Genomic DNA, 27,402 nt, shown 5'->3' with positions numbered 1-27,402 from the left:
GTGAGCCAGACCTGTCACTGAACAGGTTTTTCCCTCTTCTCTATTGTGATTGTCTGTCTCCACTGATACTGCTGAGCTGATTATTTCCTAATTCTGACAAGAAAATTAACTTATTAGATCCTCCAAAGGGTTTTGCTTTTATCAGTATAACCATCTCTGCAACTATTTTAAGTCTTATCAGGATTTGGCAAGATTAACATAGTACAAGTCCTTTCTCCACTAAAAAAAGCAATATCTAAATATAAATTGCTCTGACTATACTACCTCTCTCCCTCTAGCTTCTCCATTCTTCCCTATTTCCAGTTTTGAACTGGGTTTTCCAAGTCTGCCTTGTCTTGGTTTTGCTAATATTTGCGAATCAGATGGTCTTTCTATCCCCATCGCAAATTTAGTGGAGTCCTGTTATAACTGTACTGTTTTCTTAGGGGAAACCATGACAAAAATGAAATCAAACACACAATGTGCTCTTGAGAGCCAGATGTGCAGACCTGTATGAATGCTCAAAAATTAATAAAAGGACCAGGATCTTTAGTCATAGTAGAGCTGACATACCAAAATACTTCTACTGTGTTTGAAAATCAAAGAACTCTTAATTCTTACCGGACTCAGCAAGCTGGAGTTCATATTGGGGAATGGAGCCAGGGCATACAAGGTCAGAGAACCACAAGGACCAGACCAAGGCCGTGCTTAGCAGGGTCAGCACAGTCAGGCTTGGAGGCATTGCACAACCCTGTTCCATGATAACAGCATGTGGATTTCCACTTACACTTTTATGACTACAGGGTCCTTTGCATGGACAGAATTACTTACAAGTAACAAGTGTCCTGGGGAACTGCGATACACATCCCATTATCTCCTTTCTGTGTCAGGCACATTGCAGATTCCCACCTCCTCCTGCCTCTAGAATTAGCACAAAATGTTCAGCCTCCTAGCTGGCCACTTCACTTGACTGCCTCGGTCTTCCCATCTTTGTGGGGCAGAGGAAGCTACTGGACAAGTTTAGACCCAAATTACCCTGCTGGTTCAGCTCCTTGAAGATAGCAATGAAATGTAACACCTGTTCTGTATGGCTGTATAATAAAAATAACAAATAGAATGGCCTTTTCCCAGCTGTTCACATGGAAGGGACAACACTAAATCAAACTTTAAGGGACTTTTTTCCTCTCTGTGGTAAGAGTCAATAAATATAATATGTAGCTTTTAACAAATTTTTTTTACTTCACTGATGACACTAATCTGGGAGTTTCACATCACTGATGTTTATTCACACAACAGCCTTCCAGATGAATTTTGCAGAATTCATATTGTTCAGACAAAAAAGAGGAAAAGTGAGGGCTGATCAGGATGCACATTTTTGGGATGCCTTCAGCACAATTTTCTCCCATACTCACCGCTGTATCATTTGTTCATGTCATAACACTAATCAGCATTCACTGCAGTCGTACTTTGCTGCTACTGGTACAAAACGTGTTCTGGTGCCATACATTAGAATATCACAGCTACCACAAAACCAGTGACACAATTAGCAACCACCTCTGGGGAGTTTGGTTTCTGGTGACTTGCTCAGCAGCTATCCCTTCTGTCCACTCAGGCAGACTTTCTGTGCCTCCAACAAGAAGGCAGAGTCTTGCTCACAACAGTACTTTCTTATGCAGCTGATTTACCCCACAAAATTCACTCTGGGCAGTGGTTGAGACAGGTCCTCCATCAACATACTATGCAATCAAGTAATTAAGGATTGTACTGTAATGCATAAACATAAGATGGCTGATTTAATGTTCATCAGACAAGAGTAGCTGTAGAATTGCCTTGGTTTTGAGACCTTTATGAATGAGCTCGTAACATTGTTTCCAGTCGTTTCACATAAAATATATGCACCCATCACAAATATTGCGATCCGGGATTCCTGCAGGCCATCTCCAGAAGCTGTCTTCCATCACAGGGCTCTCTCTGAGGGAGCCCCATGATACCAGTTCCAGCCCTGAGATGGATCACTGATGACTGCTCCTCCATCTGTCACACTTTCACAAATGACAGCATAACATGATGATTCACCAATCCTGTGTTAGGAGACTGCAAAAGATGTGTTTTAAAAGCCACAAAAATGTTATTTTTACATTTATTCAGGATGATATCTCCTTTACATGGCTTATTACAGCTGTCTGGGGGAGGCTATTCTTCCAGCTCCCCTTAGTGGAGAACTGGTTTGGGTCTAATTTGGATTCCAATATGTACCAGCCACAGAGGAACATAATTTTTTTGCTGACCATTATAGTCCCTAAATGCTATCATGCCAGGACCTTTATATATCCTCCTAGGCCTGTCATATGCGTATGCTGGAGATAATAATATAAAGCGAGCATATGGGGAGCTTCTCCTTCCTGTGTCAGCAATAGCAGTGATTCAGTCTTTTACCACAACAAGCTGGTTTGGGCAGTAAATGTTTGTAAGCAAATGCAGTTCACAGGTTGTCTCATCCAGTGATGAGAAGAAGTTTCACTGCCTAATATTGCCCATAAAGTCACATTTTCCCCAAACCATGTCTCCTCTCCCATGGTCTCATTTTTCCCCTACTTCCCTCTCCCACTTCTGCCACTTAACTAAGTTTGTCATCTTCCTGGGACAGGAACAACTCCAGTTCCTCATTCTTGACTGGACAAGTCATAATAGCTTAGAGCAAGGGAAGAAATTCCCTTAGGAGTCTGAAATGTCCTCTCATTGTACCTGGAAGAGCTACCCTCAGAGGCCTCTGCCTAGCAGATGGATCATCAGTCTCATTTCCCTTAGTTCCTATCTTCTTAGTTTTTTCATGGCAATTAGCAAAGTGGTATCACTACCTACAGACTAAGAAAGGAAGCAGATATGTTCATTAAATGGTACCATGTATCTATCTGCAGAATTGGGTATATTCTTCTGCCAGGTGCCCATATTGCCAATCCAACTGATTTAGTTATAAGCAGTGATTACATTCAGCCTAGATTTCTGCATGATCCATACAATCCTTCAGCCCTTCCAGCATATTAGTTCCCTTACTGCACCTCAGAAAATGGCCTGGCAGTGTTCCTGAGGTCTGCACAGACTGGATAAGTATGCATCAAGAATTATTCTTTTAGGCATTCACAAGCAATAATAATCTTGCCATCAAATAGCAACCTGAAACGCTGCTGTTTCAGTGCTCTGTCTGAGTCCTCACAGCTGTTACTTGTGGATCTGGCCTGACATGAACCAACACAGTATCTCCATGGTTTTACTTTGTGGTGGTATCTGAGTATTTGGATGTGTAAGAAATTATATCAACAGAAATTGCTTAACTCATTTCAGAGGCTTTTTCAACTCATGGAATTATTTCCCTCTTGTACCTCTGTTCAGTTAATTTTAATAGAAATTAGGAGAGAGATGCCTATTCTGTATGGTGAGGCTAGTTCCCCCTGAAACTTTAGTGGGAATTATTCAGGCATCTTGCACTTGTTTTGCTTCAATTTCCTGCTGATAAATGCATTTCCCAGCCATTCAGTTAAGGAGGAGATAATGCCACCTTATTTAGGTAACACTTCTAATTATTATTAACAAAGAAATAATTGAAACATAGCATGTCCATCCAGTCAACACACACTTCCTTTGGTCTACACCTTTCATTTACAATTTATATTATTTAGAAAAAGCAATATACTGCTAAGTTAACAGCAATATCATACAACTGATGTTTTAACTAGGAGGTGTTCTTTCTTGAAGCAGATCAGCTTGCTTTTGCTTTGACATTTATTTTGCTCTGGAAGACTGTAAACCAGTGATTGTTCAATTGTGCTGAATTAGATATGTGACATTTTTCACTATTTGAAAATATGCAGCTTTCTCAATTCTCATTTTTTCATGATGCCAACCTGTGTACCATTTCTGCACAATTAAGCCTTTTTGAGAGGCAATTCCCACTATTTTCTTCATGGGTTGTAAAAATTTGAGGTTTGTAGCTTATTATAACTACCAGTAATACTGTTCACTTCTGAAGTACTTGCTTCCTACATTGCTGTTTCCAAGCCTTGTTAGAAAAATGATCCCTGAAACTGTGAGTGGTTCTGCACTCAGGGAGGGAGGGCAGAGCCGGTGTCCCCAGCGACTGCAGCAGTTATGGGGGCTGAGGAGCACTTTGGGGTCAGTGGGAGCTCTGAGGTAGATTTTTCGCCCACGGCACCCACAGTGCTGCTCTCCCTCCACAATGGATGAGCCAACAGAAATGGTAGGTGTAAGAAACAGAGAGCAACAGACCAGCTCAGGCTCTCCAAATTTTCTTTCCAAGGACCTTTCTTCTAGCACACCCTGTGGGAAACATGGAAGCTAGTCACCATCACTCAGCCATTTAAAGCGTTTAACTCCGCAAAGCACCTTCCACATAAAACCCTTATAGCAAAGTCCCTACTGAATGGCATAAAGTTTCCAGCTGTTCCTTTTAGGATAACATTTCTCCTGAGAACTGCATTGCACTTTTGATCAAATTGAATTTCTCTCCTGGACAGTTGCAAAAGAAAATCTGGGGGCAAGTCCTACCGCAGAGAGTGTTTGCAGTGATTGCTGAAGAAAGTGCGATGCCAGGATTCCCCAGATGACAGTATGTGGGCCCACAGGATCTCCTCAGTAAGATTGCTCTGAATGTACCATCTCTAAAACAAGCACAAGAAAAATCCCTACAACAAATTACAGAATTTCTATTTACCTAATTAGTGTGTGCAACCAAAACACAATGAAAGATCATCTTTAATACTGTGTTAATTAAAACCCTAGACAGGCACACTCTTGCTGAGCTGGCTCAGCCCTCAACCTTGCTATGTAAGTATTCCAGAATGGGAAACCCACAGTTTCAGCTCTCCCCTAGTCTCAGCGAGGATGAAAGTCCTGATGGAAACTCTGACCCTGGTGCCGTGAATGATGCTTAGTACCATACTGAGCCATACCAGAACTTCAGACCCCATCAGACCTGATCGCAGCCTGTCCCACAGCCAGCTGCTGCAGCTCACACCATCACTAATACAATCAGAAGAGGAAGGAAGCTGGTATTTTTAGATTTTTAAACTGATGCAAGCAATTGCCACTTGCTGAAAATAACTGGAAAGTTTTAAAGACATTCAAAATATCAAGGATTGAACATGTGCCAAGCAAATGCTCACACACTGCCCTTTTACAAAAGTTAGTCTCTGACAGGTAGCGAATGGATAGCATGGAGAGTGCTTCTCTTTGGAGCACATTCATTTCTCTGGATAGGAACATACATTGCTACTAAGGTAGTAATGAAGTGATTTCTTTAAGCTCTGAACATCCTGGTAGACAGCTGCTTAAGGTAAATATTTCCTCAAAAATCTGCTTTCCAGTCAATAAGTTTCAGTGTTTCCACTAACGTAGTTTCATCCCATGTCACGTCCTGTGTAGTTTAGTCCTCGGCAGCTAAAACTAAGCAAGTTGTGAGTTCTTTGCACATACTCACACTTAATAAAATTTATTCCACTGCCTGCAGATGCTCTGTGCTATATTCCTGCTCTTAAAAAATCCTCACTAGTGAGGTTTCCTGGCAGACAGACTCTGTTTATTAAAAAAAAAAAAATAGCCTGCAGCATAGAAGTCTGGACAAATTAAATGCTCAGAAATGGCTTCAAACAGTAATCTATTTCTAGGGTCACTTAATCATTTTAGAAGAAAACCAAGAGAAATGCTGATGGCACTAAAGCTGTGAATGGGTCATGAAACTTCATCCCACAGAAATGGCTTCTCTGCTAGCACAGGGCAGGCATAGCCACCGCTACCCCCACGGCCTTGCTGCAGCTTGCTTCAGCAGCCCCAGATGGCCGTACCCACCAGGGCCAGAGGCTAAAGCCATGCAAAGGGGGCTGGTGCATAGATAAAAATGGCCCATGCGTGTCTGAGAACCAGGAACTCCTTCATTAGCTCTAGCCGCTTAAGTCAGAACCTGAGCTTTAACACAAGATGCTTCATTCCCTCCCAAGGTGTGCTGGGCTGAGCTGGAAGAAGCATCTCAGACAGCAGTGGCTGTTGGAGCAGGGATAAGAGTGTGCTGGAGATTTTCTAGGAGTCTCTTATTACTACCACATGCTTACAGTTGGGAGAAGAGGCTTCAGGACCTATGTGGAAAAAGGTCACCTCTAATTTTTATAAAATACAGCCTTTCCCTGCCACAGCCTCCTTCCCCTTGGAATGGCAGTGAGGTGGCAATGAAGGCAGGTAGGACGTCATACATTGATACATCAAAGGAATTATCCTTCTGTGGACATGGGCTAGGGCTAATATGTGTTTGTTGGGACCAGTATTGCATGCATCTTCTTTAGACATACCACACACATTTAGCAAATAGAACTTGAAGCAGCTATGAAGAAAATTGTCCAGGCACCAGCATGCCCCCATTAAGTCCTTCAGAGCTAACTCCATCAGGAGTGTGTTGGGACAGATAGGAACTGATTTCCATACCTGTGCAGTCCAGTCATATAATGCTGCTGGCAGAAAATTCAACGTAGTAAGCCTAAAAATATTATTTCTTTCCTCAGACAAGTTCAATTGGAAGATGAAATTAGGTATAGTAACTGATTACTTTGTTTAATTTAAAAGGGCAGTTTTGAGCTTGTTGCCTCTCTCTACAACACCAGGCCTCAAAGTGCTGCAGGGGGTTTGCAGTGGGTGAGATCCCCCAGAACTTCTGTCCCAAAAACCTCTTTGCCAGCACATAGCTGGAAGCACTGTGTAATGTATAATCCTTCTTGCCAGTGTCAATTAGGAATTTTTTGACCTCTGGGACAACCCTCATTAAAAGAATGAAAAATATAAACGTTCAGCAAGAAATTGAAGGTCTGGGGAAATGGTCCATACTGGATTGCTATTAAGACTCTCTTCCGCTCAGTTGTTTCTCAGTAATCTCAGAGGAGAGCTGCAATAAGACATGCTACCTCAGTTTCATGTCCCAGCAATTAACTTTCTGACTAACAGCAAAGACTGTTACAGCTCAAATGGCTGCAACTGGCGAAGTGCAAACAAGCCCCTCAAACTCCACTGACTGCTCCCCAATCCCACAGCTTCATGAGCCAAACTGTTAACAATTTACACAATAAATTTCTAAAACATAATAACAACTAGAAGGCAACCAGTCAGCTGTGGAGAAATTTGGATCATTTGTTTTGAAAACATGATCTCACTAGCCATTTTCTTCCCCAAATCTTCACAATGATCTGTTGGAAGGCTGGGAGTTGGGTTAGGATGTTAAATAATTCTCACAAGAGGAAAGATAAGCTTGTTGACGAATGCAGGCATGTTAGGTGCAGAAAGGGAGAAATCACAGTACTCTGCTCATATGTCTTGGGCCACGTCACCAAGCAGCAAAGGTTGTCACATTATGGAAGACCTGGGTACGCTTTCACACTGAAGTTTGTACCTTCATCCCCTCTCCATAAGAGATACCTTGATACTGTGTTTTCACTGGACTGCCTGGACTACTGATTGCTTAAGCTGAAGAACACATTCTTGTGCACCTGTTCTCCCTTTGAAGAGACAGGTCCTTCCTTTTGACTACGACTAAGACAGCTATGTACCATTTTTACTATGGGTATGGCATCTTTAGCTGATACTCAAAACCTCTTTTTGGCTGAAGAGGTTTGAAAAGCCTTTGCACCTGCTTCTTCTTAGAAGGCCAGAACATGTGAACCTCTGGAAGACTTTGTCTCCATAATTTAAAAGGGAGTAGGGTATAAATCCTGAGCATATTTCCCCAACAGAGGTCAGAAGAAAGGAAAAGTGTCTGCACCAAGCTCAAGATCCTTCAAGCCCATCCTTAGCACTTTATATCACAGGGCTGTAGCTCCACAGGGTGGAAATGTTTGGCTAAATATGTTCTGAAGTAAAACCTGGCCTTGTGTCTCAATATGCAAAAGAGCTACAACAGAACCACACCATGCCTCCCCCCTACACTGTTTTCCTTTGTGCTCTGCAGAGCCCGTGCTAGAAGGGGCTCTTGGGCTGTGATGGGAATTGCTGCCAGAAGTACACTTTCTAAAAGAGAAGTGATGTCCAAGAGCAGAGGGACCAGAAGGACTAGCCAGCAGAGGAAGACAAAAGAGTATCCAAAATACTGCTACTTGCTCCATGACAGTTTCTTCTCTGAAGGAAACTTCTCTTTGGTCAGATTGTGAGTAATCCATGACTTATCAGAGTGGAATGAATGTCTTGGTTTCTCATGCTCCCCAGAGATGCTGTGTTCAAACCAGTTTCTGCCAAAATTTCATAGCCATCTGTTTTGTCTGTACATCTATTGCTGTAATTTTTGAAGTTCCGGGAGTGGGGTGGAGTGTTACAATTTGAGCTATCTTGAGGGCTGCCACTGGGAATGACAGGGAATCCTATGGTGCTCCACCTCTCTGAATTTCAGAGGGAATAGATATAAAGTTCCCTTGGACACAATGAAAACCTCAGGCTTCAACATTGCAGAACTGGTTCTCCTATTTAATGACAGTTTATGTGTTGGCATTGCCCCACAAAGTTTTTCAGAGGTAGCTTTTCTCATTTTCCTTTCCATTCTTCTCCAGAAATGTAGAAATAAAAGCATGACTGCTTTTCTCTGTGTCCTTGTCCCTCTGCTCCACCCAAGAAAGAGATAGGTGCAAAGATGTTTCTTCACGTGGCTCCCTGTGTAAGAGAGAGCAGCCTTAAATCTGTTCTTGTTAGCACAAAGCTGGCCAAGAATAGGCAAAACGTGGCCTCAGTCTCTGCACTGAAATACCCTGAGTAGCAAAAAATGCCATGGGGAAGATTTTCTGGCATTACTGTGATGAGCAGAAAGTTATCTTGCACTGGGGCATTCCCTGGGAGTAATTTCCACCAGGTTAGATGTTTTTTTCATGCAAATTAAGTGGTATAAGGGAATCAAAGTTCTATAATGTTTCCTCATTAGACTTTTGATGAATGCACAAAGCTATGAAGACAACAACTGAAAGTGTGTGTGTTTTCTGACTTGCTAATAATGCTCAGTGATTAATTCCTCTGTCAGAAAGAAACAATGGTTTCCCTAGGAAGCATTATAAGCCCCAGAGAAATATTCTGGTTAAATAGCTACCCATGAGTTGAGTACTCTCTTCTCTTTCCCTGAAAATAAAGAGACAACTACCAGAATTGGGAGCTAGTTCTGTAAGAAAGGGAGGGACCTATAGTAGGAAAGAAGTAGTTTTCATTATCTGAACTAGAGCAATAATCTCAGATGGATTAGTAAAATCCAACAGTTGCTATCCCCACAGGACAGAACTGCTGAAATGTCTCTTGCCTGCTGGTACCATGCCAAAGAAGAAAAATACTTTCCAGGCAGTGCAGTTCAACAAAACTGACAGTGTGGAATGAGGGAAGGCCAGAGATGAATGATAATGTCACAAGATCTAAAACCCACTTGGAACTCTTGAATCCCCCCTGAGGAAACAGTGAAAAGCTGTTTCTGCTTATTCCAGTTCATTTGGTTCTGTTCTTCATCTTTTTTCCTCAAAAGCTGCATTTTATTTTAAGGCAAAATTGCAGGAATTGGAGGGGGTGATAAGCAATTTCTCTGCACTCCTTCTCCTTGGGCTCATTTCGTTTGCTTATTTTTATCTACCTTAGCTTGTGTCAGCCTCAAAAGGAGAAAATGTATTATCATTTTTTAATTTCCTCACATGTATACACAGGCATACAGACTCACACTCCTCTTCAAAAACAACAAAAAGCAGCTTGTATTTTAGTGCCAGAAATGGCAATTAACTTAAAATGGCAGAAACTGACTTTCTGCTTGGATACAGTCAGGGTGGCTTGGCAAAGCCCTAACACCTTGTGGGGTTCTGCTTTTGTACCATCTCTGCAGTGACCTATTTCTGATCAGGAGTGGTTATTACATGCTGTAACATTCACTTTAATAGTTCCCTTATTCTTCAGCAGTTCCTGAAGACTATTTTTCCTCATCCTATTTTATTGGAAATCTTTACACTATTCCTTGTCACTTGAGAAAATATTTGTCTCTGTATTTTGGGCATTGGAATAAAAAGTAATCTATATTTTCCATCTTTTCATTAACCCATACCCTCATCTTAGGGTCATACAGGGATTGCTGGCTCTGCCCTTTCTTCCTCTGCTGTTTATGGGGTAGTCTGAAATTACTATTTCAGTGAAGGTTGGTGTCACCACTTGGAAAGCATAACTAACACATGATGCTTCCCTAGTGGCAGATCTTGAGCTGGTCTGCCACAGCCCAGCGACACTTGTGCAGATCTGCCCCCTTAAAGCCTTTGTACAGTCATGGTTTGGTAAGTGCAGGCTCTATAATCAGAAATTTTACACACGTTTGCATGAGGCGGATCATGAAACTGAAACTTACTGGTCTTCTGCGTATCATACAAGGGAAGAGCATGTGTCTTGTCATGGCCAACAAATGGCCCAGATAAAGGCTTGGGGTGATAAGTGGGATTTTATCTATCTTTGTGACTTTAACCTAGAAAGACTTCTTCCCTCTTAGATCCCAGTGAAACAGTTCTAGCAGAGATCTTGTCCACATGTGAAAATTGTTATGTCTTTCTATGCAGCCTCATTGCCTCTGTTTCATTTCCTCAACATAAACTCCTTACTAACTACAAATGTCCAGAAATATCACTGTGCAAGGGAAACAAGTTTTGTCAAAGCAGCAGATAGTAAGTTTTAAAAAATGCCAAGTCCTGGGATCCAGGGCAGCGCTTGGCACAGCTGGACAGAAGCACCAAGGGAAGGTAGAGATGGAAATTGAAGTTCTATCAATGCCTGAATGTTGCAAAGGAACTGGCAGTGGTTGGCTATGCCAGTGTGAACCGATGGGGAGGGTATGCAAGGGTGATAATGATAGGAGATAGTGTCTATTGAGCATATTTGCCAGCAACAACTGTAACTGGAAGCATTCACATACCTACCATCAGTTGCAATCCTTCGCAGCAGTGACACTGCATACAGCTACATGGACAGGTATCTTCTGAACAGACTTACACAGCTAGGTGCAGCCATTCTTCATAGCTTCAACAAGATTTTGCAGTCAGATTGCTTAAGACCATTATATAACTCTTCCTCTTTTCCAGAACCTCTCCTCTCCTGCTGTTAGCTAAGATTTTGCTGTGAAGTTTTATGAAGCAAATGACACTTTGTTCTGACAATATGTTTTATTTGCGCCGTTCATTTGCAGAAAACACATGCAGTGCTTGCCTCCCTACAAGAGATGCTTTTTCAAGTTATCTGTTGACTCTCTCACAAATCAACCACAGGTTACTAAATACTTCATAATTGGGGAACTTTCTGCTCGGTGAAATCCCAGTTCCACATAGTTTTATTGTGTCGTCACCTCCACACACAAAGGACCACAGTTTGTCAAAACCTAGTAAGTGATTTTCTGTCAAGAAATGAGACAGAACTGTAGTTTTTTTCAGGTTGACTCAGAACTAAAACATTGTTTTTTTCTACTAAAAAAACCCCTGTGTACAAATGATGTTAGAATAATATATGTTCATCATAATGTGCTATAAATGAAAAGAACTGTACCCAGGGCTCTGGCCCAGGTGACATAGCTCTGCTAGTGTTATTACAGTTCCTCCTGGCATCAGGCTGGAATGGCTGGGACTGCACCAACTGGGACAGAGACCGTGGTTCAGTATAAATACAGGCTATCTATGTACATCGGAGGGTCGTGATAAAGCATGCTTAGCAGTTCCTCTTTATTGAATGGTTCCTGTGGGCTATGAGTCATATTTAGAGCCACTCGGAAAATGAGGGGTAATCACCACACTCAATTTTTTTACAAAACAGTAAAGAAAGAAAAAGATTTTGCCTAACATTTTTCTCACCAAAAAGACTGATTTCTCTACACGAACTAAAAAATACTGGAATATTTTGATAAAACCCACAGTGTTTGTTCTTGGTGCCAGAAATGTTGCTGGGTACCTCCTCAATGTAGCACACTCCTACACAGCTACAGAAATCAGCTTGCAGAGAAGTGATCACCCACCTTGGCTTAGCACAGCCACCCTCAGGAAGAGGACAGCCACATCTCAAAGTGCCTGATCACCCTCTAGCCTAACTTTCCATACCAAAAGTAACTTTTCTTCCCTTCAAGACAGGCAATGTCATCCTTCACCCCTGAAAACTGCTTTTGTTTTCCTCCAACCAGAATTAAAAGCAACAATCAAACAAATATGCATTTAAATAAATATATATGCACTTAAACCAGCAAGAATTAAAATTCTGCTCATGCTGCCTGAATGCTATTACTGTGACCACCATGAAAGCACTGCTCACATCTGCAAAACACACTGAGGTCAGAAGCCAGTGTCAATGTTATATGTTGTTTTATTCACGTGAAAAAGTTGTCCACGCTGAAGTGCAAGTTGGAGCACTGCTGTCACTGCCCTCTGCTGATCTGAAGGTTCAAGGCAGTGAATAACATCCTGTCGCTGTCAGCTGGCGTCACATTGTGTGGGGAATAATCTCACACTTCGTTACCCCGTCCTACATGGGTGCAGTATTGGCACAGGCTGAAGGACATGATTAAAAGTGCTGGCTGAGCAATCTGGTGCAGTCTGGCAAGTCCCGTATTCCCCGTTCAGCAGCTAACTAAACTAGCATCTTCACTGGGATCTTGCAAGACTGCTTTTACCCTTCTGATTAATGGAGCTACAACTATTGAAAGAAAGAAAGGATTTTTTTTTAAAATGTGTTTTCTTTGCACTCTTAGATGTAAGCCACATACTTTAGAACAGAATGCACTGCTAATGTATTTTGTTTCTGTAGCTCCAAATACTGTAGTATGCCTTTCTCAATGACAGGTAGAAAGGTAAGAAAAAACAAATTGAATTTTTCTGCTACAAATTCACCAACAAATTCTTTCCAATGGACACTGTACTCCTTCTGTCTGCCTAACTGTGGATACTAAATTTCCAATCTGACCAGAATTCACGCAAGTGTTCCACTACAAGATCTGAATTTCAAAGTAAAAAGTAGGGAAAGTATCTGCATTTTTTCTACTGTGAAGTATCTTGTCAAATCCAATGTTATTTTTATGGGATGGAACTTCCTAGAGTGAAAGTGGCACTTCCCCCTTTCTTTAAATTTTCTTGCTCTGTTTTCCCATGTCTCATGAAATATTCACTTATTCACAAAGTGTAGAGAAGATGAAAAATGCTTTGAAAACTGAAAGATGCTAAACATTTTAAACCTCTTCCTTAAGTCTGCTGAATGCTGAGGTCTCATATTCCCAATTGAATTAATAGAAAATTAAGATACTCGGAAAATTAAGCCCATTTATCTTCCATTTGTTTCTTCTAGGCTGTCTTTCAATTCAGAATGGAAAAAAAAAAAAAAAAAAAAAAGGTTGAAAACCTATAATCACCAGTGGAATGGACACTTCCCATTTCGGCCAATTTTAATCATGGTTAACCATACAGGCAATAGTACCAAAATTCTGTGTTCATATATCAAGCTCAACAATGTTTGACTTAAGTCTGTGATTAATGATTTGCTAGATCAAGGTGTATCTCAGGAGAGTACTCTAGCTCTGTGGTTAAACTATGTGACTCAGTTGCACTCACTGGAACTCATATTCAAAATCTATCCAAAAGCTCACACCATTCACTGAAACTTCAGTGTTCAGCTGCTGCTCCTTCTCCTTTTACAAAGACTTCAATTTTGTGAATTAGCCTTTAAGTATAACTGAGTAATTTCTCATCCAGAACATTACTTTGTATGGAAAAACAGAGTATCAAAATCAGAGAATCTGACAAACAAACTTTCAAAGAATATGTGTCTCAGTATGTGATTAAATCAGGATGCATTCCCTCATCTCTACTCACTGATTGCCCCTAAGGGCTGTTTGCTAATTGCTAGTGGGACTTTGAAATGAAGAGCACTTGAAGTCTGCATAGGACACAGCAGTTCACACAGTGCATGTAGCCCTAAGAAATCAAATTAATGCCTGCTGGTGGGAAAGCCTGTTTTCCCTCCATCTTTTCTCATTGTCAACTTGGAAAGCCACGGTTTTAGTCCTGTATATGCTCTAAGTCATGCCTCAATAATCCAGAGTAACCAAGATAAGTGAGGCCAACTACTCTCTACTCTTACAACTGGTTGGCTGGTGCCTGAGGCTCACTGTAAAATGTCACTATCAGAGAAGGGTCAAGAGCAAAACATTTTATTTTACAAAATCAAGAAGCCACTTGGCTGCTATGACACATTTCTGTTCTCACAGTTTGGCAAGAGTTCACTATAGCTAAAAATAACAGTCAAAAAAAGAAAGAAAAATCAATAATAAATGCACATGGCTTCTGTGGCAATGATGCATAGCCCCTAAATACAGATCAGAACTGCATTGCAGCTAGGAGTGTTGTAACTTTTTTCTGTGAAGATGAGAAGTGCAAAATGCTAACTTAGGAGGAAAAGCTGTATTGCTTTGCCTATGTTGGGGCATTCATCCAAACATCTACAGCTTACTTTTCACAAAAAGTACAATTTTTTGGAGGAGTGAATGTATTAAAAGAGAGTGTTGATGGCTGACAGACCTGGGGATTTCAGCACCACCAGCATAACTACAAAATGGACATGACAAGCTTGCAGATCTTGCCATGCTCACGTGGAGCATGTAGGCAGAGACTCTCCTTCAGTGTCCATTCCCATTCACCTGGTAACTGTGGCTGTCTGCCTCAGTGCACATAGTTCATTTAGAATCATAAAATCATGAAACAACTTAGGTTGAAGGGACTTTCATGGAGGTCATATGGTCCAACCTGTGCTGAGAGCAGGCCAACTTCCAGCTAGATCAGGATTATTATGGATTTGTTCATCTGAGTTTTGAACATTGTCAAGGGCAGAAATTACAGAGTCTCTCCAGGGAACCTGTTCCAGTGTTTAACCATCCTGTAAAGAATGTTGTCATATCTATCTGGACTACACCTTGCTGCAACTTGTGTCTGTTGGCTTCTTTCACTGTGCACCTTTAAGGAGAGTCTTGCTCTGTCTTCTCTAACATCGTCCCCTAGGTTAGCAGGGGTGTGAGGACAGATGACTAAATAGTTGCTAGAATTACAAACATCTGAAGACTGAGATGAAATCATGCTCATCAGAGGCATTTTGGATTCTGGAATCCATCCTCTCAAACAGCCCAAGTTGGGACTTCAGTTGCAACACAAAACTTTGTGTTCTCAAGGATTTCATTAGACAGTGGAGTGTGCAGTGATGATTTGCTTGCAAGCTGCCTTTTGTGCCAGCTTGAGCCATGTGTCTGACTGCTGTGATGGAGAATACTTCTGCAGTGGACTTATCATTTCAACAGTGTTTCTGAAAAATACAACCTGTGCTTTCCCCAGGAGCCTGTTCTCAGCATACTTGATAACAAAAAATGAATTACGAAAATAATGAGCAAGCACCAGATTTATCTTCACAGATTTGTCTTGAGTAAATACCAAGACACTGAGATTTAGAAGATGTGGGTTCATCCACTAGGCATTTTGGCAGGACCTACCCTCCCACACAGTGCAACACCAACTCAGAGACACCTTTGATGTCTGTACAGCACACCATCCCTGTACAGATACCAGCTTGGGTCCCAAAACCAGTGTTGCCACATGACGTTATACCTGGGATAATAATCTGAGAGCACAGCCAAATGCCCTGTCTGGAGAGCTGATCTGCCATTTCCAGTTCTGGAGTTAATTAGTGCTGCTATTGAATAAATGTCAGTAAATGGCAAGTGAAGCTTTGTCATGCCAAGTCAACTCACTTATTAAGGAAACTCCCAAAGGAAAAAAAAAAGACAATATGTAAAAATACAATGGAACCTTTTGATTACAGGTGAAACATATTTTCACATATACAAAAATCAAATTAATCTCTGCTTCACCTCTTTCTTTGGATCGATTGACAGCATTCATAATTTCTGCAAAGAAAACACTTATTGTTTCTCATTTTAAAATAGATGGTAATTTCACAGAGGCCTGGCTACAAATAAGATTACATCTGAAGATCCTTGAAATGGCTTATGCACTAGACTGGAAATTAGAAATAGCTCTGAAGTGTTTGTAATATAAAGTAGGGAACACTGGATCATTAGAAACAGTGGGACTTGCGAAAATGCCAGAGGAATTCTATTCTGCCTTCTCTTCATGTTGTAAGTCAAAGATTTATTTGGTGGCATTGCCCCTTCCATTAGCTTTACCTATTTTCTGGCAGCAATTTTGTCGAAGGGGTCTCCAGAGAATACTTCAGTCACATTGTTTTAGCATAGAAAAAATGTGCTTCATAGGGAGAGAACATTGGAAAAGAGCTTGTGTCTAATGGAAAGCTATAGGAAGTGCAAGGATATCTTTGTCAGCTTTCGAGAAGTCACCAGGAGATAGTGTTAATACCAAGCTTCTTAATTCTTCACTAATACAGGACAATGGATGAGTACTGAAAAATCGGAGCATCTGAATTTAGAGGTTGCTGAAGCACTTACCTACAGCGGCACTCCAAGAAAATGAACCAGAGGCATCTCAAAGATTAAAGATTAAAAAGCATCATTAGCTGTAAGGAATGGTGATGTTATTCAGTCCTCCTGTGGTTGTCCTCCCAAATCTATCACATAGGCTCCCAGCTACCCGGCTTCAGCCGGTGTCACTGACACATGCAGTAGAGGAAGGCACATTACAGTGCAGCACCATCCTGATCATTTTACAGGAGCAAAAGAACAGCTGTATAGTCCACCAGCTCAATTTCTTGCCTCAGTAATGGACAATACCAAATAACTAAAGAACACAAGCAATGTGCGAGGTCATCTTTGCACCTTGCCATCTGCTTAGATGTTGCAGATCACTCTTCGAAAGCAGGGAACTTCATTTGGAGTTACAAGATGCTTAATCACTTCTCTTTACCTTAGGAACTGTCTGTATTTGCAATGCATGGACCATTAGCCCTGTCTGAAGGTCACTTACTGACTCCCTGCTGTGATATACAAAACAGGGCTATTAACAACCATTCTCAATAATATGTCTGAAATATGGTATTAAGGCACCCTGACTCTTCACTCCCCCTGTTGTCTTCTGCTCGCTGTAATAAAAATGCTGTTAGTCAGACCTTTTCTCTAGGGACAAGAGATGCCAACACAGAGAAGGTGATTTATAGAAGACAAAACAGGAAGGTTGAATAAATATCTCATTTAGAGACTGATTGTGCTATTGTTATTCATGAAGAATAGTTGCTTACTCCCATCAGGATCTACTCTTGGATTGGCCTTGACGTAGTTCTTGGCCTTAGCAAAGGCTGCAAAAAAAGGCCTTAAAAAGTCATGGATTTTCAACGACAATATCTGTTTAGCAAAACAGCTGACCTCAGCACAATGGCCCATTCTGCAGTGCGGCAGAGAGCGCTGCGGCAGAGCGCGCTCCCCTTGGCACGGCCAGCAGCTGTTGTAAGGGCACAGGACAAGTCCTAGCTGTCAGTCTTATTCAACTACCTGCTTGGCTAACAGTCTGCTGCATGGCCTGGCATCTCAAGAAGCAATATAGCAACTAAAAAATTCAAAAGGGAAATGAGTTGATCAGTCTAACATTTTTTCTAATGCAGCCTGAGTCATTATTAGAGTTACTAAGCCTTCTCTTACTGCTCTAGCCAAATGATTGCTACCATCAAATATTACCTTAAAATCTATCACTATTAGAGGATGAATGCTGGAAATTCAGGCTCCTCATTATCCTCAAATGCCTCTGCATTAAGTCAAAAGAGAAACATTTCTTTTTTTCTTTTTTTTTTTTTTTTTCTATATGAGCCATGAAACTGAGAAAGTTTATGAAATAGCAAAGGCTATTGCAGCAGCTCTTATAGAGCCCGGACAGACATCCATTCTGTGGTTTTCCTGAAGGCAATGAGGCTCTGAAAAAATCAGGCAAATGCAAAACCCACTTTGCAAGATGAGCCTAGCACATCAATCCAGTGTTAAAAGAGCTCATGCACTTCTGTAAAGATGGAGAGGAGTCTATATCAAGAAAAAAACGTGTCCTGAAAATGTGTGAGTATGTCATACCATGCCGTATCACCGCACCATGGGTATACACTCATCACTGGCTCATCTCTAATAACACTTTGCTAGTACACCCTGTGTTTGCTGCAAGATGTATTAGCTGGGGACAGTTTTTGATTGCTGTGGAAACTTGGTGAGGAATTTGGAAAAGATGCCCCCAGGACTTTACACTGCTTTTATAAAATCTAATCATCTGTATAAACCTCATTTAGGGAGTCCCTAGTAATCTCCTGTCTCATCACTATCCTTCTTGAAACCTTAATCCAGTTTTCTTATTAAGATCATCTCTACCTTTAAACTACCTTTCCCATTATTTAGGATTGCACCTTTTTTTCCTTTTTCTGAGGCTTCCTACAATCCCTTACAGGTCCACTCAAAGAATTTTTACTTCTCCCAAAAGTCCAATAATTCACCTCCCTGCCCACCACACCACAGACAAAACGATTTACTATAAATGAAGTAGACTAAGATACGAACATACAGTTGCCAGTGGTAGACTCTTAGTCATGGTAAATGGAAATTAGCTATCTTATGCTTATTGTGGGATAGTATAGGACATGATCCTGAATTTGGGCAATTACTTAGAGCTGCTCCGTGGGGATACCTTTGTTTATGCACAAGAAATCATGCATGTCTGTACTCACAGCTCCTCTATGTGTGCTATGGGAATAATAGTGTTGACCCTCCTAGTACACTGCTGCAGCACTATAGCTCAAGACTTCAAAACACCACGCTAATCTACACTGTGAATTTCCCAGCCTTGGTGGTTACTTAATGCTATTTATGAATGTTTATGCCTGTATTTAATTTCCTGTGGTGCTTGAAGTCCTTCTCTGAGACTTGCAAAAATGGCATCATGTATTTCCCAGAGAACCTTTTGTTCAGCATAAATAAAACATTATGCAGCAGCTTCAATTTCCTGATAATTAAATGTAAAACTTTTCTAAAATGCTGGATTCCGGGCAGCTATAAGAACAAAACACTGTGTTGCTGAGGAGACCTGAGTCCAGTTTGTGCACTGAGTTCACTTAAACACCTTGATGCTTATGTGTTTCTTAAAGCTACACATTTAAGCACAGTGTTAGGAAGCTGGGAAGGTATATAAAGAAAAACTTCGAAAGAAAACCAGTCAGATCAGTGGAATTTTGTATGGATGGGATGGAAGCAAGCAATGTAACTATTAGAAAAGAGAGACAGGAAGAAGCATCCAAAGTATCAAAAGTGTTTTGTCTGCTTGGGTAGAGAGAAACATACTGATCTCCAAAATGTTTTGGAGAAGATTTGAGCAGGTAGAGCTTAAAAGAGACAGGGACTAAAGACTAAGTCAACAAGTGGTTGAAAGGGTTTTCAATTTATCATAGACTTAAAAAAAAAGTTTTTAATAGTATGGTTTCTTTGTTTCCTCTGCTGCTGCTGTGCTGTGAGTAAATAAGTTTTTAATCTCATCTTCTCAGAGGCACAGCTGTGGTCTATGACAAAAACAGTCTGTTCTCATGAAAATACCTGTGACTGGAATGAGGAGTCAGTCCAACCCCAGCAGGAGCAAGGAAGGACTCAGGAAGGCTGTGAGAGAAAGCCCTGGTTAATGCATATGCTAATTTATTGCACTTTAATTTGCTCATTAGCAAGCAAGATGGAAAGAAGAAAAGCCAATAATACAGGCCACATCCTTGGCTACTGTAAACACTAATTTACACCAGCTACGATTCTGGCCCCTTGATACTCCAAGGGAAAAGATATTTGTTTACTGTTAAGTTTGATATAAGTAGCAATTACTATGAGGTTGCTGAGCTGAATTTTAGAGTTATGGGCCAAATTGTTTGAGCAGACGCATCCTGAGTTATCCATCACACAAAATCCTTTGTGCAGAGTTGCAAAATTATTACTAACTGTGCATTCAAATAATTTCATTTTAGTCGTACTGTACCGACTACGTACATACTTCACCTCTCATGAAGCAATTCTGTTCTCCTGTAGGATGGGCTGCTCAAGGAACTAGTCACCTAAATAGCACCAGCCCAAAGACCACCATGAATCATTCCTTAAGGACTAAAACATGCCAATTTGCAGATCAAAAAGAGAGCACTGGTCACAACTAATAATCTCTGTATATTAATAAGGAAATTTTACTCCTGTTGGCTTTCAGAGCTAAGGTAACTGATTCCAAATGATCTCAGTTCCTTCCAAGCAGAGCATTTTGCTAAGCTGGACCAAAATAAGGAGGATACTAATGTTTTTTTTCCCCATAACTGTTTGGTGTTTCATGCAGTAGCTGTGAAAACCCACTGTATGACTGAGCCATCTGGACATGTGTTTCAGAACTATCACTTCAGGGGAACATTCATGCAGGTTTTGTTTTTCCAAATCTGCCTAGAGCTTGTCCAAACAGAAAAACTTTGTGCAAGGGAGGAGGCTGGGCTGCACATCAGAGCACCCTTATTTACAGGTAAATTCTACACAAGAACCAGTGCAGGAACATCTCTTTGAAGTATAAAAGCATTAAAATCTTTCTCAGTGCTCCCTGCCAATAAAATTAGATATGTTACTTATTGACATAGTCACTAAGCAGACTGACTGCTTGAAATGCTTTCCTATTCTTAGATGCAAGCAGCTTTATAATCTCAAAATATCTTTTTCTTAGGTGACAAAATACATTTTCATAACAATTTGTCCAGTAGAAATACCCTCGTGCTATTACTCAGTGAAAAATTATAAAGACCAGTGGCTTGAATTTTTCTTTAAAATTACTATCTAGAAAAAGAGAGCATTTAAAGAGTTAAAAATTACATGTGATGAACCACATAATTCTGATCATTTTAATCTTAAGGAAAAAAAATATGGGGCCACATCTTGACATTGATGGAACTATGCTGATGATGCCATGGAAAAATGTGATTCATGGTTGCATTTTTTAACCTTTCATTCCCATCGTGCTTGTTTATTCACATTATAAGGTGGATAGGAGATAAAAATGCAGCTGAAACACATAATAGAGGCAGCAGCCATTTTCTTACATTTACCAGAAGAGCTATTCGTGAATGAGCTCTGTGGAGCTGAAAGTGCTGAAAGTCCTGCCTGGCACTCAAGATATGACACAGATCATCAGAAAAGCAATTCGTCCTTTGGATACGGTCATAAATTGAAACACAGGGTACCTTGAACATAAGGGCGGGGAAAACATTATTAGAAAAATTAAGCACTGGATCATATTGCCCAGAGAGGCTGTAGAGTCTCTGTCCTTGAAGGCTGCTTTGTCTTGTCTGAACAAAATCCTGAGCAACCTGATCTGAGGTCAATGTTGACCCCATTCTGAGCAGGAGGCTGGACCTGAGACGTTATGTGCTCCCTTCCTACCCCAGTGATTCTCTAATGCTATCAAGCATGAACAATCTTTGCTGTTTATATTTGTGTTTAAAAATAGAGCCAGAAAAAAAGGGTAACTCCTCCACTGAGAATTTAGAGTATCTTAATACAGTTCTTAAAATTTGTATTCAACAGTTTCAACATTTTACCTAGATGAAAGCAAACACAGTGAGGATATCCTATCATGAACTCATTTTAAGTTTTTGGGTTTTTGTTTTCCCATAGGCTCTTGCCTTGTGGAAGGAGAAGGAACATCTGTTCTTTTGGCTCCAGTTAAGGGTTTAAGCCTTCCCAGTCTTGAGGAGTGCTTCATAAACAACGTCTGAGATCACTGGATGTTCCCACAAAACTGTTTGTGTAATCAAGCTAAAATGGTTGCAGAAGCAGCAGTACTGAGGCTGCCATGCAGTAGTAAGAAAACCTGAAGCAATGTGCAGTCAATCACTTCAGAGATTTGCCTTTTAGATAATGAGGGGTCTGAGGACATTCAGGATGATAAATCAAGCCTCGATTAATTTTTTGTTCTGAAAGCAGATTTCAAATTTCAGACACACTCACAAATACACAAGAATTGTCACTCTCCAGTTAGAAGTTAGCTGGGTAAGAAAAGGAATACAGACTGGTTAGCATTTGTATCTCATCCATCTTCTGAGCATTCCAGGATCATCTTGGTTACTCAGAGATAGGAGGACTGTTAAAGACCCTGACACCATCTATGCTTTGATTTCCCATTGGCTCCAGTGGGGCCAGGATGCCACCTTTGGTGTCTGAGATTTAAGTACCTACAAGGCATTTTAAAATCTGGTTTGTTGATCCTAAACGCAATAAATCTATTGGTACACAAAAGAGATGCTGTTTGGACTGAAAATTCATGAAAAGCAGTCACACTTGGAATTTTCTTCCTCATTGAAAAGAATGACATTTTCTTCTAGCCCTAGCCAGATGAATGCCGTGATTTCTAATCAATTTGGTACACAGTCAGTTCAAACAGTTGTTTTGGGATGACTCATTCTGTGTGTGCACAGATGCTCTAGAGCCATCGCAGTGCTGTTTTTCTTTCCTCAACTACCAGGCAGAAGCCACTGTCAGGGTTTCCCAAATGACATTGTCTGGAGAGCCTGAATGAAGTTTCTCATATGTGAAATTAAACACAGTGGTGTTTTTCTCATCAGGGAGTTATCTAGTGTGCATCGTGAATGTCAGGTGCAACCCTGATCAGTTATCAGGAGACAGGTTTGAGACTGGAAATTAAAAAGCTGTCTTTCTTTGCTTCAAGGATGGCAAGGACAAAAACTTGAAGGATGAAGAGAGTAATCAATCCTGGGAACGTGCTGTGTGGACTTTGGAGAAGTGAGAGTAATTCTGCTCTCTAATCTTTCCCTGAAGCCCTTACCAGCGTGTGGCCAGATATTAAAGGAGTAATTCAGGAAGGGAGAATATAAAACAACCATACACACAACTACTAGGTTTAGTGAGTTTTCTTCTTTTAAAGTTCCTTATTTCTCATCATGTGGAGCTAGCTACATACTTTCAAACCAGTATCATCTAAGGCTTTGTTTGGCCTCACACTGAAATTCCCCAAAGGAATTTTAGGTCCCAGATTTCACCTCTGACGCCTGCCTGTAAGGCTCACAACTGCAGCTGCCACTGCTTCTGTCCTGCAGAGCTTGTGGACCCTCATTTGAACCTTCTGGGATGGACTGTGATGGGTGAAGCTGAGCCCACAGCGGGTGCTGAGTACCGGTGCTGCTGGTACCAGAGCCTCCACGTTTGCGTTGGCTCCCAGCTGGGGATGGCCAGACTGTGAGTCCGGGTGCACTGAGCACACCACGCAGACTCTCAGAAATGGGCTGGGCATCTTCACTTGTATTTCTAATCCAGACAGAGAGCCCAAATATGCCTTTTACAGTCTGAGTTACTTTTCCAGAAGCACTGACCTCAGTGTTTACATTTTTGAACAAAACTCCAAATCTCTTTTATTGTCTCCTGAGAGAAAAAAACCATCTGTGATTATTGCAGACATATTTTAAAAGACAGTCGCTACCATTCACACAGACCAGGGCCTTTCCCATGAATGCTGCTGTAAATGTTTTCTCCCCAGCCCACACATATTTTGGGACAGCAGAGAAAGAACTCTATATTTCCTTTAGCACATTTGACATTTCCTCTTGCTATTATGTTTTCCTTCCCCTCTGAAAAGGGAGTACTCTTTCCTTTTCTCATAGCTTAGCTCTCAGTAGTCAAAAAGTCTCACTAGCCCTGATCTTTTCATACTTCCATTTATTCCTCTGTAGAATAAACCATGTTTGAAACACAAGAGAAACTCTCAGGGTGTTATATGATATAGCTATGATATAGAAAACAATTCATAATCATGGTAAAGAATCTGATTATATGATATGATATTATCCATCAAGACATGAAAGATAAATGTTTATACACTAATAAGTAAAAATAAATTCTTCAAAAGAAAGCACAGGAAAGCTGAGACATCTCTGATGAACACTCACTATCCACTAACCAGCTCCAGTTAAACCTGGGAATTTCTCAGTGGAAATTGTTTCATCAGAAAAGACCAAAACATTACATAAAAAAAGAGTAAACTGAGACTAATATTTTGACTTAGAAAGAAAAAACAATTTAAAATGTTAAAAGTGAAAAAATTTTACCTGCAAAGATTATACTTGCAAAAACTCCTATACCTAGGCTAGTAGTAATAGTAAAAATATTAAAAATTAAGAAGAGAGGCATTGAAGGATAAAAGCTTTCTAACATTCCAAAAGAAGATAATACTTTTATTTTTATTTGGGTATTGCACTTTTTTTTCCACACTTCATTCCAGTTTCAGCTAGGACAAATTTTGTAGACAGTTGCAAGTTTTCAAAGTCTAGGAAAATCCACTTCAGTTGCAACTACTAGTAGCCAATTCATAGAATCATTCAGGTTGGAAAAGACCCTTGAGATTAATTATAATTCATTATAAAGTGATCCGTTCCAGGAGAATACCCATGTGCACGTTCAGTAATCAAAGAATGTTATTTCCTTAGCATGTGCCTGAACAACCCTCCTAGACTTTTTATTTAAAAAACCACCCATCTTTTCTAAAAAAGTAAAAAACAACAGAAGGCCACCATGTATCTCACTATGAGTTGGCGACTGGGAAAAGAGATGATAATTATGTCCTTCAGTACATCAATAATAACAATTTTAGTTTGTAACTTCCAACATTTTCACTGAAGATATGATAATACAAGCCAGGTCCCACGTGTCCCTGAGGACCAGCCTGGGCTAGAATCACCACCTTGTGCTCTTTCAGATGGTTGGTGGACCACAGACTGTAGATGGAGGGCGGCCTTCCTTCTGTTTTTACTCCTTTATCACCCCCTCTGACACAGGAAGGACAGAGTCACTCATCGTTGCTCTGAGTTACTGCTCCAAAGAGCAATCTTTCTCTTCCCAGAAGTTGTGCATTGCTTGGCTTTGGCAGAGTTGAGAAAGTCCCTCTCTTGGTGATGATTGTGAGCCACCATGAGCCACATCCCTTACTTCCCCAGGCTGAGTCAGCAAACTCTCCGCTCTGAGAGGAGCCTGGTCTATAGGTGCAAGGACCACATAAAGTTATTCTGATGTACTCCCAAAGACAGCCACTGCCTTTATATGAAATTCCTTGGAGTTAAAACCAAGCTGACTTCACAGCTTTGCCACTAAGGGAAGGAAATCTATGGCTCAGTTAAAGAAGAACAAGAGGGGAGTAGATTCAGTGGAATGTTTTCTTTAACTAGAAAGATTTGAAATTGAGTTAGTGATTCTCCTGCTGTTCTAATTTTAAATATTTCCTCTACATCACAGAAAAGAATTCAAAACTTGCAGTTAGTAAATCCAGTATGTGAAAGGTCCTTTGGGCCGGTAATAAGATGAAGTTGCAGAAATCAGTCTGTGAAAAGACATTCACTGGGCCCATTAACATGAAGTGTATCTTCAAAAGGGAAGGCTGACTTACTGGAAAGTAATTCCTTCTCTTGCTCAGATGAGACTTTGATCTTTTATAATCCGAATATGAACCTTACAAAGACATATGTAGTAATTGCAATCCTTGAATAGTACACTGACCTTTCATATTTTAAAGACATAGCCTTAAATATAACTTCCTTTTTAGAAGTAGATAGCATTTGCAGTGCTGTGGCACTATCAATGTGTTTTGTCACTTCTTAGTTCAAAAACTTTTCAAGATGAAGGTGGCTTCACCGAGTATGATGAGAAAAGATATGTTTATTTTTCAACTCCATAACTATTTCTGTGTACTACTCCATAATTTTCTTCTCTATAAACCTATCAAAACCACCATGATCATTGTTTCCTGTCTTCAAAGATACCCTACACTTGCAATTTAGCATAAGCATTAAGTGAAGGCTTTGAGAGCAGTTATTTCAGAAGAAAAATGATGCATGGAAAAAAATACTTTAAAAGCTCAAAGGCAATAGGATTCTTTTTTCTAATTTGGGAAATTATTAGATATGTCCTTGCTATTGTTAGTAGTGGTAGAAACTCTGCTTGGTCAAAGAGGTCTGAGGTAAACTCAAGGGACATCAGGAGGGATGCCACGCTAGTGATGCCACTTTCGCTGAAGGGAAGTCTCCTTTGCCAGTGAAGGTCTGGTCATGGTGGAGTTGAGCTTCTCCAAAGCTCCTTCTCTCAACTTATTTCTCACACAGCCCAGATGTGACCTGGGTGGTAAAGACTGAGGTCAAGGTGGTGTCAGCTAGTGTAACTGTAATACCCCATGACTTTTACATATTTTCCACCATAACCTACAATACCCTATTCCAAGTGGACAACCCTACCATTGAGTCATCTTCTCTGCAGTTTACGAGCTGACAGTATTCCTACCAAATTCCCAAGTTTCCCTGGTATATTGATGATTGAGATGAAAATTGACATTGGACTAGTACAGAAATATAAAACTTCATTTGAAACAGATTAATTTCAGTCTTTGGAGTGCGGCTTAGGTTTTGAAAAGTAAAAAACCATGATTTCAAAAGCCCAGATCACTTGTAAAGTTGTATCAACTTCAATATTCATTAACAACTTCCAAGCTACACAGATCCTGTTTGAACAGATATGATCAGTAAATGAGGTTTCAAAAATGCTGTGAATAATATTAATTGTAAATACTTCACAGTAATGGCAATGAACAAGTAATAAATTTAGTGTTGAGCAAAAATGTACATTTCTGGAAGGATCCATACAGCCATTTTTTGTAGTGGCAAGCATTTATATAGCTGACGAAATGAAGTAGTTATGTACAGGGAAAATGAGGAAAAACAGTTTCACGTCTCGTGTAACCCTGAGTTTGCAAATGCAAAGCCAATAGATATTTTGGCAAAAGCCTGTGTATTTGTGTAGAAAAAGCTTTCAGAAAGAAGGTTTATATCAAATTCTCAAGGACTTTTTGCCTAGAGCTGATAATGGTTGCATTTACAGTTATTATTGTCAAGAAAGCTTCTTTCAAATCAAAATCATTTGAACATGAGAAGGAGGAGCTGAACTGAGTCCAGATGAAAGAAAGGCTGTTTTCAGTAACAAGGTACAGCCGGTATCTGCATTGGTAGACTGGTAGCCTGACAAGGTAGGAAGTCTGCATGGACCTAATAGAGACAAATGAATGCTGAATGGAGATTTATTCCTCTCAGATGCTTCCAAAAGGAAAAGTTTCACATCACTTGCCACACATTGTATGTGTCAGAACTATTAGTGACCTCCAGCTGTAGTTAGTTAGGGAGGGCTGAATACCTTATGCTGCTGCTGGATCTCTGCCACTGCACACAGCCCGTCTTTTCTCACCCGCTCCCCAGGAAACCTACTAAATGTCCTCGGTCTGCTTTTTCTTTTCCTCTTTATAGCACTCTTTGCTGAGGGCTAGACAACCTGTTAAATCTTTGACATAAGTACAACTAGTAGAAAACAACTACTATATTTCCAAAAGC

This window comes from Athene noctua, chromosome 12 (assembly GCF_965140245.1).
Source record: "Athene noctua chromosome 12, bAthNoc1.hap1.1, whole genome shotgun sequence".
Classification (NCBI taxonomy): Eukaryota; Metazoa; Chordata; class Aves; order Strigiformes; family Strigidae; genus Athene; species Athene noctua.
Note: the sequence above shows the minus strand (reverse complement) of the source record.